At 44.3% G+C, this 13,746-nt stretch overlaps 1 long non-coding RNA gene across 1 annotated transcript; it reads right to left on the bottom strand.

Moving 5' to 3' along the window:
• Positions 1-326: 326 nt before the first annotated feature.
• LOC110302838 lies at positions 327-6,882 on the bottom strand. Its single transcript, XR_002378860.2, has 4 exons — positions 6,817-6,882; positions 2,917-3,024; positions 1,928-2,005; positions 327-547 (listed from the first exon to the last, which is right to left on the bottom strand). It is a non-coding gene; the product is annotated as an uncharacterized LOC110302838 (long non-coding RNA).
• Between the last annotated feature and the right edge of the window lie 6,864 nt (positions 6,883-13,746).

Raw genomic sequence — 13,746 nt, 5'->3', positions numbered from 1 at the left:
AAAGCCATTGCTTATTAAACATTAATACCTGGGTGGGGGATAGCAGAAATACTCTCACTGAGAAATAATATGAGAAGGTGCAACACGGGCTGCTGGGCAAGAAAGGGTATCATGTCTTACCCAGCTGTAAACCTTAAGAAGTGCAATGCCAGCTTACCAGGTGAATAATGCCCATTGGTACAAAAGTGGAGTACTTCTGTTACGGGAACAACTGCTGCTTTCCAGTTGGATTCAATGCCCCAGGAGGATAGTCATGACTCGTACATACTGTGAACCAGGTTAAATATCCATGGCTGTGGAGGTCACTGGCCTTAGTGGGGGGACTTATTATCATTTCAATAAATTGACATGCATCAAGCTGCCTTGCGAATATTATGTTTATACCCATCAGCAAATGTACTCTCAACCTTAATCAGAGAAGCTTCTCCTCGCATTGAACAGTGGAGGGTGCAGAGATCGATCCTGTTCTAGGGTGAGAAGAAGTAGCTGTAGAGTGCTCAGTTCTAGGCAGGACATTTACACCAGCTTCTCTGAACCTCCAGGAACACTGTGGAAGAGCGAGCAGATATGATGTTAGAGCTGGAAGACAGGGAGAAGGGCTGATTAGTGCTATCACGAGAGCATGGCACAGCAATTCCAATGGTGTTCTCAGCAGCTGCCATTGCCTGCATGAGGACGGCACAAGATGGATTGTCAGCCGTCAATTGTGGGTGATAGAGCAGATCGTGGAACCCTACACTTCCTATAGAACTAATCGTTATCAGTAGATTCTGGGGGAAGGGCAGTCATTGCCTTCTGTTGTGTATTGACCAGTGAGTCCACCAGGCTCCCTCCAGTGGAGTGTTCCAAACCCATGGTCACACAGACCATCCTGGTTAACAACAATGGGTCACAAATCAAAATGAAAAGGTAAGAATTTGAGAATGGGATTTATAAGGAGGGAAGGAGGAGGATGGGTAGGAAGGAGATGGGGGGATAATCATAATGCATTATATACATGAATATACTTGTCAAAGAACAAATTTATCAATAAAGAGAAAAATAAAAATTAATAATAACAAAAACTTAAACAGAAAAAGGAATATTTTTGTCTGGATTTTTTAAAAGCTCTATTTTTATGGATACCTTTTAACTGTTCATAAATTTTCATGTACCAGCCTCTTTTAGAAAATGGGGTGGTTTGAACCTCCCAGGCCAGAATATTCCGAAAAGCAATTCTTTGTTGATCCCCATTTTTTTCTTACATCCCATAAGTCATTTTTATTACCTTCCCACCCCCATAAATATTTCAACTGCGTCCTCTCGTCTTAATCCTACCGCCATCGGTTGGCTCAAGCCTTCTAAACCTTTTTACCCAGTGCAGCAATTACCTTCCAACTGCTTCCCATGTCTTTACCTTTGCCTGATCTCTTCCAAACACTGCCCAGAATAATATTCCCCAAAGGAAAATGAGGTGATTTTTCATCTCTGTTCAAAATGTTCCAAAGCATCCCACAGATGCACTAAACACCCCAAACCCTTCCCTTTCAGAAGACTCTCAAAGTGAGGTGTTATACCCCTTCTCAGCCCTACCAATCCCACTTCCAACCCAACATTCATGTTCCTACCAACAGAAGTCCCCAGTACCCTCTCAGTCTCCCAACATCTGCATCTAATCTTCCATCAAATCTTTTCACTATGGACTCCACTCAGCATCCGAGGCTCCACACAGCTGTAGATACCTTGTTCTTTCCCTGCTCGCTCATCCTGCTTGGGATTGAAAGCCCTTCTGTGCTGTACACATGTTATCCCCTGGCTTTTGTCTTCTGATCCACACAGCTCAGAAGGCTCTGTTGTGGAAGGGAACTAGTAACTTTCCTATTGCCATGATAAAATACCCTGTCAAAAGCAAGTTAATGAAAAAAAAAAAAAGATTATTGTGGCTTACGGTCGGGGAAGACATGGCTGGCAAGAGGCAGAAAGGCATGGTGGCTGGAACAGGAAGCTGGTTGGTCCTACTTCATCCCTATACAGGAAGCAAGGAGAGAACAAGAGGTGAGGTGAAGCTATAAATCCTCAAAGGATGTCCACAAGATAATAGGCCTAACTTCCTCCAGCAGGACACCACTACTAAAGAGGCCATAGCCTCCCTAAACAGTATCATCAACTGGGGACCATGTTCAAACACATAAACTGTGATGGTTTGTATATGTTCTCCCCAGGGAGTGGCAGTATTAGAATGTGTGGCCCTGTTGAAGTAGGTGCGTCACTGTGGGTGTGGGCTTTAATACCCTCATCCTAGCTATCTGGAAGGCAGTATTCTGCTAGCATCTTTCATATGAAGATGTAGAACTCTCAGTTCCTCCTGCCCCATGCCTGCCTGGATGCTGCCTTGTTCCCACCTTGATGATAATGGATTTAACATCTGAACCCATAAGCCAGCCCCAATTAAATGTCCTTTATAAGACTTGCATTGGTCATGGTATCTGTTCATGGCAGTAAAACCCTAACTAAAACAGAAGTCTAAGGGGGACAGTTATTACTAAAACCATGACAGATGGTGTGTGACTAGTGATTTGGGGCTAACTTTCACCTGTTCCTAGGTCAATGATTAACAGAGCCTCTTTCACTCTCAAATGTGTTAAATAAATTACATCAAAGTTATTTATAAAAGCACATTTGATCAAGACCAATTGCTGGGGCTCGTTTCTTCTTCTTTCATTTTATTTTTTCTTTCCCTCTTGCTTTCCTATTTGGATAATATGACTGGCTGTGTCCTTAGAATACTCTTTAAAACTGCTTCTATGCTTATACTGCAAACCAACAGTCTTTTTATTCTTATGATATATGGCGCCGCTCTCTTTTCCTGCCCCACCTTCTGCTTCTCTCCTAGTGCTCCCACAGTTCAAGAATCTCCATGGTTATCTTACTACATACCTGTGGCAACTTCAGATAGAAATGAGCCTCAGTCAGAAAAATGTGCAGGATAGAGGGGGGGGGGTTGCTGACATGGTTCTTGTGACTTCCTTGCTCAGTATAATCCACCTGCCCCAAGACAAGACAAGATACAGAAATGTTCTTGAATTCTGGACCTCAGAGCACTCAGGAGACAGTGCAGCAATTCTCAAAGTCAAAATATGGTTCCATTTTTAAAGTTAAAATATCTCTATTCCAAAATTATATATAAAACCATCATTTGAATAATAATAATCCAGATAGTCCAAGCTCAGAATATTGTTTCTCTGTAGGTCTTACCTCACTCTCTTAGAGACAGAGAGAGAAATAGCTACTTTAACATAAAACAATTATGGTTTTGTGGATGAGAAAAGATCCCAGTAGTAACTGAGTAGGGATAGCAAGTGTGTGTGTGTGTGGGGGGGTGTTCTAGTATGACTATCTTGGTATGGGCTCATTAGAGTGACATAGATAAAGAGCCATGAGGGTAGGTATGGGCTCCAAAAGAGGGACTCAATTTGATTAGTGATATCTGTCTTGGGCATACAATTTAGAAAGTAGCTACATCGAGATCTGTGTGTTAGCTAAGTCTATCCATGAACACAGGGGTGTTACAGAGAGTCAGACCCATTAATGAATGCTGATTCAGCAGGTCCAACTCCATTTTATTGATCTCATACCTAAAGCCTTGGAATGGAAACTTCTCAGTGTCTCCACCTCAACCAGTAAGTAGTTCAATCATCAACAGCCAAGGGCCTGCTCCAATAGATATTAGTCCATCTGAAGGCTGACAAGCACTGTTAGCTCAATGGGTATAATGCTTGGAAGTACCCGAGTTCGGATCCTCAACATCTGCTAGCAAGCTAATGATGACGGCATGATTCTGTCATCTCTGCACTGGGACTAAGAGACAGCAGATCCCTGGAACTTTCTGGTTAGTCAATCCAGCCTTATCAGTGAGCTCAAGCTAGGTGTGAAAGTCTGTCTCAAGAACTATGGTAGAGAACAACTGAAATAAACACCCAGAGTTGAACTGTGGCCTCTACACAGATGTATACACATTCACACATACATCTATACTCACACACACACACACACACACACACACACACACATATGTACACACACACACACACACACACAGTAAAAGCAAACTAGGCTGAGACAAGGCTCAGAGAGGAGGAAGGCTAAACACCCATCTTCTGACCCGTTTTTGAAGTGATTATCCTTACATGTAACAACAACAAAACAAACAGAAGATGAATGAGGCCCTTGTAACAGGCCATGTGAATGTTTCTAGATTTAAACGTCACAAGCAATAGGCAATCTCCAAGCCTTAACAAGGAAAATCTATTTTTAAAGCAGCTTAGCTCCAGCTGGCTCTGTCACTGAATAAAGTCAGCTTGTCCCCTAGGAGTGAGCATCAGGACGTGTAGGTCACCCAGTATCTGGGACATGTGTGCTCTGTTTAGAATTTTCCAGGAGGGGTTGGAATGAACCATGACAGCTGTGAGAACAATTTACACGGGCTCTTGACACCAAAGACAGTTGTGTGATGTGAGTCACTGGCTCTATGTTTAAAAACAGCTTGGTGCTAATTTTGCCATCAAATATGATTAGCCTTGATTATGAGTTTGTTTCTGCTGGGTCTCTTGTTTCTGGATATGAACCAGTTTGGATTCTGTGTGAACAATGGTATAGGTAGCAGGTCTAGATAGCAAGAATGAATACTTTCGACTGTCTCTTCTTCCAACCATCAAGTCCGATGTTCTCAGAAACTGGCTATAATACAGAAGAGTGGCTAAGAAGACCCCTGAGAAGGACACCAGCTACATTCTCCAACTTGCTCACCCTGAGTCCTTTCAAACGCCACACTTAATTAGAATTAAGATCATTTCCATCCAGTTCAAATCCCACAGCAACATTTGCTTGGAGTTCATTTATCCGTAAATATCATCTCCAGACCTCAAAGTGCCGTTCCTCTGTGAACAGACCTTACACACCCCTGCTTCTCTGCCTGCCCCATGTCCACCGCACTTCATCTAAAGGAATTACTCTTCAGTGGTGAATTTTCCAGTTCAATATATTTTAGTTTTCTCTAGTCAGATAAATGTTAATTCGAACCTCACAGAGAAAATTATTCTAAATTTTAGAGGCTAGTAATAATGACCTTCCTGTCCTCATGAGAGCATAGTTGTAAGTGTTTTTCTTAAACCGTGATGCATTTGGGTGGGTGTGAAGATTCTAAGATCTATATGGGGCATTGTTCTTTCCACAGAGATACCACAGGCTCTCTGATAAAACTCAGGGCTGTGGATGAGTCTCCTCTTTTAAAATTGTTGGTTAGTGATATTGTGAAGAGTCCCCTCAAAAGACAGCATCGTTGATTGCTCTTGGTTACCTCTCAGAACCTTATGGTGAGACCCTGTGTATTCACGGATGTCTATTGCTGAACAGATCACATACGTGAGTCATAGGACGTGAGAAAGCAAGAGGTACCAGTTTGGAAGCTTTGTCCCCACTGGCCAACTCTGATAGTGCTGAAGGGTCCTATGCACACTGCCAGAAGACAAACATCACCGTCATTTTACTGAATGTTAGAGCTGTAAAAACTCTAGCAACAATGGATGCTACAGCTGTCAAAACCCAGTTCTATATCAAATACATAATGAACCCGAGATGTCTCTGGCAGCACTTACCTGTGTTTTATCCTGCAGCTCCGCCATCGCCTTGGTTCTGAACATACAACACGCTCAATTTCCAAGCACACGCTGTCATACCATGCAATGTATCATATGCAATGCCAGTGAACACTGCCAGAAATACCTTACACACATGTCAGACTGTTGTATATTGTGAATGGTAGGGTTTTACTGCATGCTACGCTGTCTACACTTAAAGAGTCAGTACCATTAAATTACAAAAACCAAAGATTTAGTATTTCCCCATGGTTGTTTTTCCTTAATATGTAAATATCAAATTGCTGTCTATCTTTGGAATGGATAAAATTATAATGATTAATTAATTAACTAATGGGGTGTTGTATAACTACATGTGTGTCTGTGTACTATATGCATGCCTGGTACCTGGGGGCAGGAAGAGGGCATACGATTCCCTGGAACTGGAGTTGCCAATGGTTGTGAATTTCCCTGTGAGCTCTGGAAGTCAAACTTGGGGCTCTTGGAAGAGCAGCAAACGCTCTGAACCTCAGTGCCCTGGCTCTGTAGAAGAAAATAAAATGTTTCCTTTTAAGCATTGCTCTTTGACTTGCTGCCTTGGGTTTCGTTTCTTTTGTTCTTTTGAACCGTTGAATGAATTTCGGCTTGGCATCGGGATGGCATTTTCAACAGTTTCTGAAATATCCCTAAACATACTTCTGCCTTTTGTGTCACATATTTGCACAAAGAAATTTTCTCAGCACTGACGATTATAAAATCCAAACATCAATGAGCTCTGGGGAAAGCAATGGCCTCTGCCCTACAGTGTCACAGATTCAGCTAAGATTTAATTCCTTGCGCAAAAATAAACAAGCACATCCACCGCGCTGGTGTGCCAAATTGCCGTTGCCTGTAATAAATTATGAAAGTATTGTGTTATAAAATCATACAAAAGAATTGTTTTAAAATAAATTCATTATGATTTATCATCAGTAAATATTTGAGTGTCTGCTTTATACTTCTATAGTGTTGGTTGTATCTGTTGTTGCAATTAACAACAACAACAAAAAACTTGGACAAAATCAACTTAAGGGGAAATGTTTGTTTTGACTTACAATTCAGAAAGATAATGCCCATCTTGACACAGACTATGAAGGCACGGTGGGAAGAGATGCAAGAGAAAAGGCAAGCAAGACCTAGGCAGAATCAGTTTGAGTTACAGTACCTTCACCCCCTGTCCTGGGCTTAGAAATCATTTGCGCTATCTGCTTGTGATGTTTCTTGGCTTCCATTCAGGTGGAGTGTAGTCTCCCCTCCCCCAGCCTGAAACCTGCTTGCTCAGGGGTGGAGCTTCCTGCTCATTCGTTCTGCCACGCCCACTGCTAGACCTGCCGCTTTGCTGTTTGGAGCCACACACATGCTCACCCTGCTACTGGACCCTGAGATTATTTGGCGGGAATCGGGTCCCCTCCCCCTTCCTTCATAACTGAGTGTCGAAACAAGTAAAATTGAGCTTTGATCAGAGTGATTTTGACTTGGCTCCATTCTTTCTTCCGCCCCGTCTAGTTCCTCTCTTGCAGCCCGAGTTGCCATCTCAGTTGAACCGTTCGTTGCGAGCTGCTGGTCGGCCGCAACAGTTGAGTGTATAGGATGTGTGTGTGTGAGATTACTGAGAGTCCGGTTAGGTGATGGGAGAATACCATTCTGCTTGTGAGTGGCCCCGCTGCGTGTGATGAAACCCTGGACTAAATAAAAAGGAGAAACCGAGCCAAGCAGGAGCATTTGGCACCCTCTGATTCCTGAGCATGGATGCACCAGTCACCTTCTGCTCCTGAAGCTGTATCTTACCGATAGTATCGTTAGGAACTTTGAGCCAAAACCAAACTGCTCTTTGCTTACACTGACCTTCCAGTTATGCTGTTGTAGCAGAAACAAGACAAATAACTAACGCTCTGCTGTGGGCAAAGGGAGAAGACACCGGAAGGGGAAGGTAGGAGCCTCTCTCGACCCAGTTTCTCCAAAGTAGGAGAGGTGAAGAATGAAGGGGGCCAGCCAAGGCAATAATGATTTCCTGAGTCAATCCAAGACTAGTTCAGACATGCTCCAGAGAAGGAAAGAGTCCCCAAAGACCAATCCGAACTTAGAATGGTGAGGACAAGCTTCCGAGGGAGACCAGAGCCAAGCACTGCATGCTGAGTAGAAGTCAGACAGGTGAAGACTTGGAGGAAAGCTGTCCAGGTGAACCGGGATGTGGGAGGTGACAAGAGAAGGGACAAATGCCAGAGTGCCTCCCTCACCCTAGTTTCCTTTAAACTGGGGGATACAGCGAGCAGCTCGATACTGGCTCTCTTAAAAGATGAGAGAAGTTGGCTGAGGCTGCGCAGTAAGGTAGTTGAGGACTGAGCTTGTGGGCAGTCCTGCGGAGCCAGGGATGCACCTTTGAGTGAGGGGGACGGAGCAGGAGGAGGTTGCGTACCTTGAAATACATAAAACACTACAGAGCCGAGCTTACCCAGGATAACAGTACTCATGAGCCTGTGAGCTTCCTGACTCTCAAAATTAAAAGTAAAAACTGTACAAAACCGAATATGGAAAACACCAGAGATGCATAAAGTGTGTACTTTCCAGACTAGAAGTGTCTGGACCGTGAAAGAGTGCCAGGTAAAATACAATTTTGTGCCCAATACTCTATACAAAATGAAACACTCTATGGGGAAGACTCTTAAGAACCCACATCTTAAATAGACTTCCTGGAGACTCGAACACACTCTCAAACGCGCTGTATTAAGTCAGAACTGAATCTGGATGTCAGAAAATTCAAGTCTCTCTTCTACTCTTTTGACCTTTGAAGGAAAATATAGATATTAAACAAGTGCAAAACAAAGACGCGCATGCATCTAGTGTTGAGAAAAGTTCCCAAATAGTTAATAGACGGAGAACTCCAAGGTTAGAATTCTTTCCTCCCTCTCTTGCCTGTACATAAATAATCAGTGTTCTTGTCTGCCAGCTCTGCTGAGCATAGAGCTTTCTTGTGTGATTATTTATACTGTTGGGTGCATCACACAAAATACAAGACATAAATCCCTCACGTGAGACTGTCAGCTTGGAGAATGCGCGTTTTCTACCTCGGTGTGATATGAGCCTTGACTGCTCTCAGAGGAGTCTGTACTGGGAGCCTATGAAGAGATCTACCATCCTAAGTTAAGAGGACAGAGAGACGCCTCTTTGCCTTATAAAGAGTCTGTCGTTACAGTTTTCCACACTGACCATAGTCTTGGTTTTGTTTATTTTTTTTCAAAAGTAAAATACAAAAGACAAGTCCACTCCATAAGGAAGAGCCCATCACTATGAGGAAAGACCAAATACAAGATTGTTAGGGAATCCATTTCACCCTTTCACTTGCACATGGATGGAGGATGAAAGCTAGAGTCCCACTTTAACATGAAGGACAAAGAGGACCGATTAGGAAGAGATGAGGGCATGAAAGGGAAAATAAAAGAGAGATGTGGGAGGGAGAGGGAGGGAGGAAGGGAGGGAGGGAGGGAGGGAGGAAGAGGAGGAAGAAGAATAATGAAGTTAAGCCTTAGGGCTGGAGAGATGGCTCAGTGGATAAATGTGATTAACACACAAGCACAAAGAAGGACCTGAGTTCAAATCCCCAGAACCCAAATAAAAACCAGACTCATAATGTGAAAGTCTATAGTTAGCTAGTAGTTCTCAACCTTCCTAATGCTGGGATTCTTCCATACAGTTAATTCCTCATGTTGTGCTGACCCCACAACCATGAAATTATTTTTGCTGCTGCTTTATAACTTTTGCTACTGTTACAATTTTTGTGATGTTAGTGATTTTGTTACTGTTATGAATCATAATGTAAATATCTGTGTTTCCCAGTGACCTCCACAAAGAGGGCATTTGACCCCTCCAAAGGGGTCGTGTGACCCACAGGTTGAGAACCACTGTTTTGTAATCTTAGTTCTACAGGAGAGTAGGAGGTGAATCTAGAGACCCTGTTTCAAACAAGGTGAAAGGCAAAGCCTGAGACTTGAAGTTGTACTTTTAGCCTCCACATAGGGGTCATGGTTCATGTGTACCTGTATTTCTGCATTTGTGCCTGTGCGAGAGTGCATGAGCACACACACACACAATCTGTTCTGTCTCCCCCCAGGAGCATGTGTCTGAGTTAACTCTTGGGAGGCTGGAAAAAGACTCTCTTGAGGGCTACACATCCAAGCTTTAAACCACCCTGCTACATCGTCCCAACTGAATCTTCCACAGGCTTGAGAAAAGTCTCTCATCAGTACCACTAGCCCAGCCAATCCAGCTGGATTTCCTACTGTGGAGTGAACTCTTCATAGCACAGTGTTGTTAGATAGCTTTCAGGCCGGCTCTAAGATGCCAGCCCATGGCCTTGGACTCATTCTTTCTGTTGTTCTGATCCAGGACCCTGGGTTAAAGGGTCTATGCATGGGAACACGCATGTGTGTATGCATGTGTGTGCACATGTAGGTGTGTGAAGGGGTGAGGTCAGAGAGACACCTGGGGCAGCTTGGGTCTACAGTTGCACTGCCAGTGAAATATCACAAGCTGAATACCTGAGCACTGTAAATTGAACCATTTCAGAGCAAGTCATCTGATCCCACAGTGTGGTCCCTAGGCCCAGAGGTCTGAATGCCTTCCTAATGACATCACTGCCCTTGATGCAGGGACAACTCCCCTCATCACTCACCGATGTCATAAGGGCTTCGCCTAAGCCCTTCAGCCTTCCAAGTAGACTTTTGTGTGTGAATGGGGCCAAAGGTATGTTTCCTCTCATGCACCCACAAGGAGGGACTCAAAATGGCCCAACAGCCCATTAACCATTTACCCTGAAGAGAGGTGAGAAGAGAGAAGGCTGGGGAGGCAGAAAACAAACCTAATCCCCAGTATGATTCAACTAGCTAGCAGAAGCTAAAATCAGGCTTCTTCCAGCTCCCATCAAATCGTTAGACAACCAAGCCGCGCCCCCCCACCCCCCCGCACGTGCCCATTGATTCTTTTGATCCCTGTTTTTGTGACTGACATGCAACTGGGGTTGCTTTTTCTAGGGTCTGGACCTCACAGGGCAACTGTGGAGAGGGGTGCCTGAACCATCATCAGTCTGTGAAGGAAGATGGTGATGCCCGGGTTCCATAAGGTCAGATCAAATGAACTCTGCAAAGTAAAGCTGGAGAGATGTGTCACACTGCCAAGCCACTCTCCATTATCATGGAGCCAAGGGATGCTCTCCGACCGCCCTCTCCTGTCTCGGAGACTGTGAAAACTGGCAGGAGACAACACAGAAAACTGTCTTTAAAAATCATCAAGAAGGTGACATCTGGTCTAAGGGTGGCTGTTGTAAACGTCTTCCCTTTCTGTCTGCCATCGACGTTTGTTCCTGCCTACTCCCCTGCCCACTCAGCTCCATATGTGCAATGTGCATGAGTACAGGTATTCAGACACATATGTGCATGCACACATACATGTATACTGAGCCTGAACTGCAGTGCACACACAACTGGGAGCTCTGTGGATGCTTGTAGGTTAAGAAGCTCCATGAAACTAAAAACAAGAGCTTTTCATGAACACATCCTGCTTCCACATCTGCTGAGAAGTTTGCTCTTGTTGACTCGTTGCAGCGCCCCCCATGTGATGCCGTGGTGTATTACACAAGACCTTGGAAGAATCTAACAATGGCTTAAAATGCAATGCTGTTAGAACGTTAAGTATACTTTGCTCTTTCTACCTGATCTTCAGTGAGCCCATAACACTGAGATAATAGTGTCAGGGAAAAGTCTTTGCCACCCTCAAGGCGCGTCTGCAGGCGGACTTCCTGAGTTACACTGCCCTGAGCTAGGAACACGGCTCTGAAATGGACAGAGGTCAAGGTCAAGTCTGAGTCACTACAGCCCTTTATGAACTCTCTGCCGCTGTGGACTGAGCTGACATCCAGGATGAGAGTCTCCCTACTGAAACTGAAGTTCTCATTAATACAGGGTTCCTCCAAATGGGGTCTAGGGGACATTGGCATCAGACAAATCCCCTAAAGCCTCTGTTAGAATATGGAATTCTGGCCACCACTCTCCGTCTATTGTTACCAGAATGCAAGAACCTGTACCTTCAGTTTTCGAGTTGAATTTTGTGCAACTTTGAGGAACCATCATTATTTTCCCACAGCCCCCAAGATTGGTGACTTGCGTTTTAACACGGCGTTTCACTCCATAAGCCAGCGAGGCAACTTCAGACCCTGTGGTGAGAGAACAGTTTAAGAATAGGAGGTTCCTGGTGCTTTGCCGGTGTTTCCCACGGAAGCAGCTCCACGTACTACCAATACCAAGACCCAGCCTGAGTTAACATCATCTGTTCTTTCTATATTTGTGCATCTCTGAAAGAGCGCACACTGATGCAGGAGCAATGAGGCTTCTGAAGTGAAGAACGCTACCTGGACACTCAGGCCTGCGAAGCAAAGAGGAACAGTTGGAATTAATTGTCCTCCAGAGGGCGCCAACTCGGGTTGTAAGCGGAGCATCCTCGGGACTTGCTGCTTCCTGGTTGGGAAATCTTGCTCAGGTTACCTCCTTTGCCTCTTAGAGACAGTTGGTGCCTGTGTCAGTAAATACATGGTTATAATCAATTACAGAGGCTCTTAAAAGTAGTTGCAGAGAGAGACGATGTGAGCCACGGAGATGAAGTTAATCAAAAAGCTGTCCCCATACTTAAGTCTTAAATGAAGAAGTCTGAGACTCCTCCCCTAGCCTTTCCCCTCCCCCTGGCCCCTTCGCCCCTCCCCCTAGTCCCTTCTACCCTCCCCTAATCCCTTCTAGTCTCCCTGCTCCACTTCTACTTCCTCCTACCCACCCCAACCCTCCTTCTACTCCTCCACTTCCCTGGCACCAGTCATCTTTTAAGTATCTCAGTGATAGGAGGCATCTTCCTGTTCCTAGACTCACACAAGCACTAATGGTCCTAACTAGGAAAACGAGGTGGGTCTTACAAGTTTCTGTGTTGGGAAAGTGAAATGTACGTAGACTTTTGACTGCCTTGGGCTCAGGACATTGATTGTTCCTATCTTTGGCAAAGGATAGAATGAAACAAGAGTTGACTGCTATTGAGCCACGGTACAGAGCGATTTGTGGCTACAAGGTATTGGAAGGGCAGAATCTCTCCCTTTAGGAGGTGCCCAAGAACCAAGAGAACAAACTAACGGAGCAACGAGATTCTGGGCTTTGACCACGATGGTGGGTGGGTCCTGCATCCAGCTCTGTTGCTTACTAGTTGTATGACCCAGGTTCATAGGCTCACACTCTCAATACAATCTGAACCTTACTGCTGTTAGGAAAGATAAGGCTCAGATCAGTTTTGCTGCCTGGGAGATACAACTGTCTGGTTCTATTCTATTCTGTTGCTTCTGAGCCCCAAACCTTGGTTCACTGCTGTGATGTCTCTGCAAGACCTCACTTAGCTTATTATATATTCCCTTAATTTATCCTGTTTTCACACCTACCCCTCTCCTATTTCTTCCTCTTTGGGATTTTATGTGTGTGCTTAGAAGGTTAGTACCTTAAAAAATATATAGAACTTTGATTTGCATGTATATTATATTTTAATATCCTCTAATAGTCTTGTTCTATAAATCAATTCCCACCTTTTGTGCTTAGTGCTGGGATGTTTAGAGAGATCCATATTACCAGTCTCAAGTTTGCCACAGAGAATACCACATGGAGAACATTAGAAAAATACCAATCCTAAGACCCCAGTTGCACTGGTGCTTTGTGAATTTATCCCAGGTAGAGGCCAAACTTCCTCTCTGGAAGGAAGAGAATCCCAGGCCTACTTCTCTGGGGCTCAGTAAACCCCTGTGGCAAAGACAGGTGACAATGACCCTTAAGATAATACTATGACAGTATTTTTGAAAGGACTTATTCATTGGTTGATGTGTACATGCCCCCCTGTACTGGCTGGTTTTGTGTGTCCACTTGACACAGCTGGAGTTATCACAGAGAAAGGAGCTTCAGTTAAGGAAATGCCTCCATGAGATACAACTGTAAGGCATTTTCTCAATTAGTGATCAAGGGGGAAAGGCCCCTTGTGGGTGGGACCATCCCTGGGCTGGTAGTCTTGGGTTCTATAAGAGAGT

The sequence above is a fragment of the Mus caroli genome, chromosome 10 (genome assembly GCF_900094665.2).
Source record: "Mus caroli chromosome 10, CAROLI_EIJ_v1.1, whole genome shotgun sequence".
Lineage (NCBI taxonomy): Eukaryota > Metazoa > Chordata > Mammalia > Rodentia > Muridae > Mus > Mus caroli.
The sequence above is the reverse complement of the archived record's forward strand: the minus strand, read 5'-3'. Positions and strand labels throughout refer to the sequence as shown.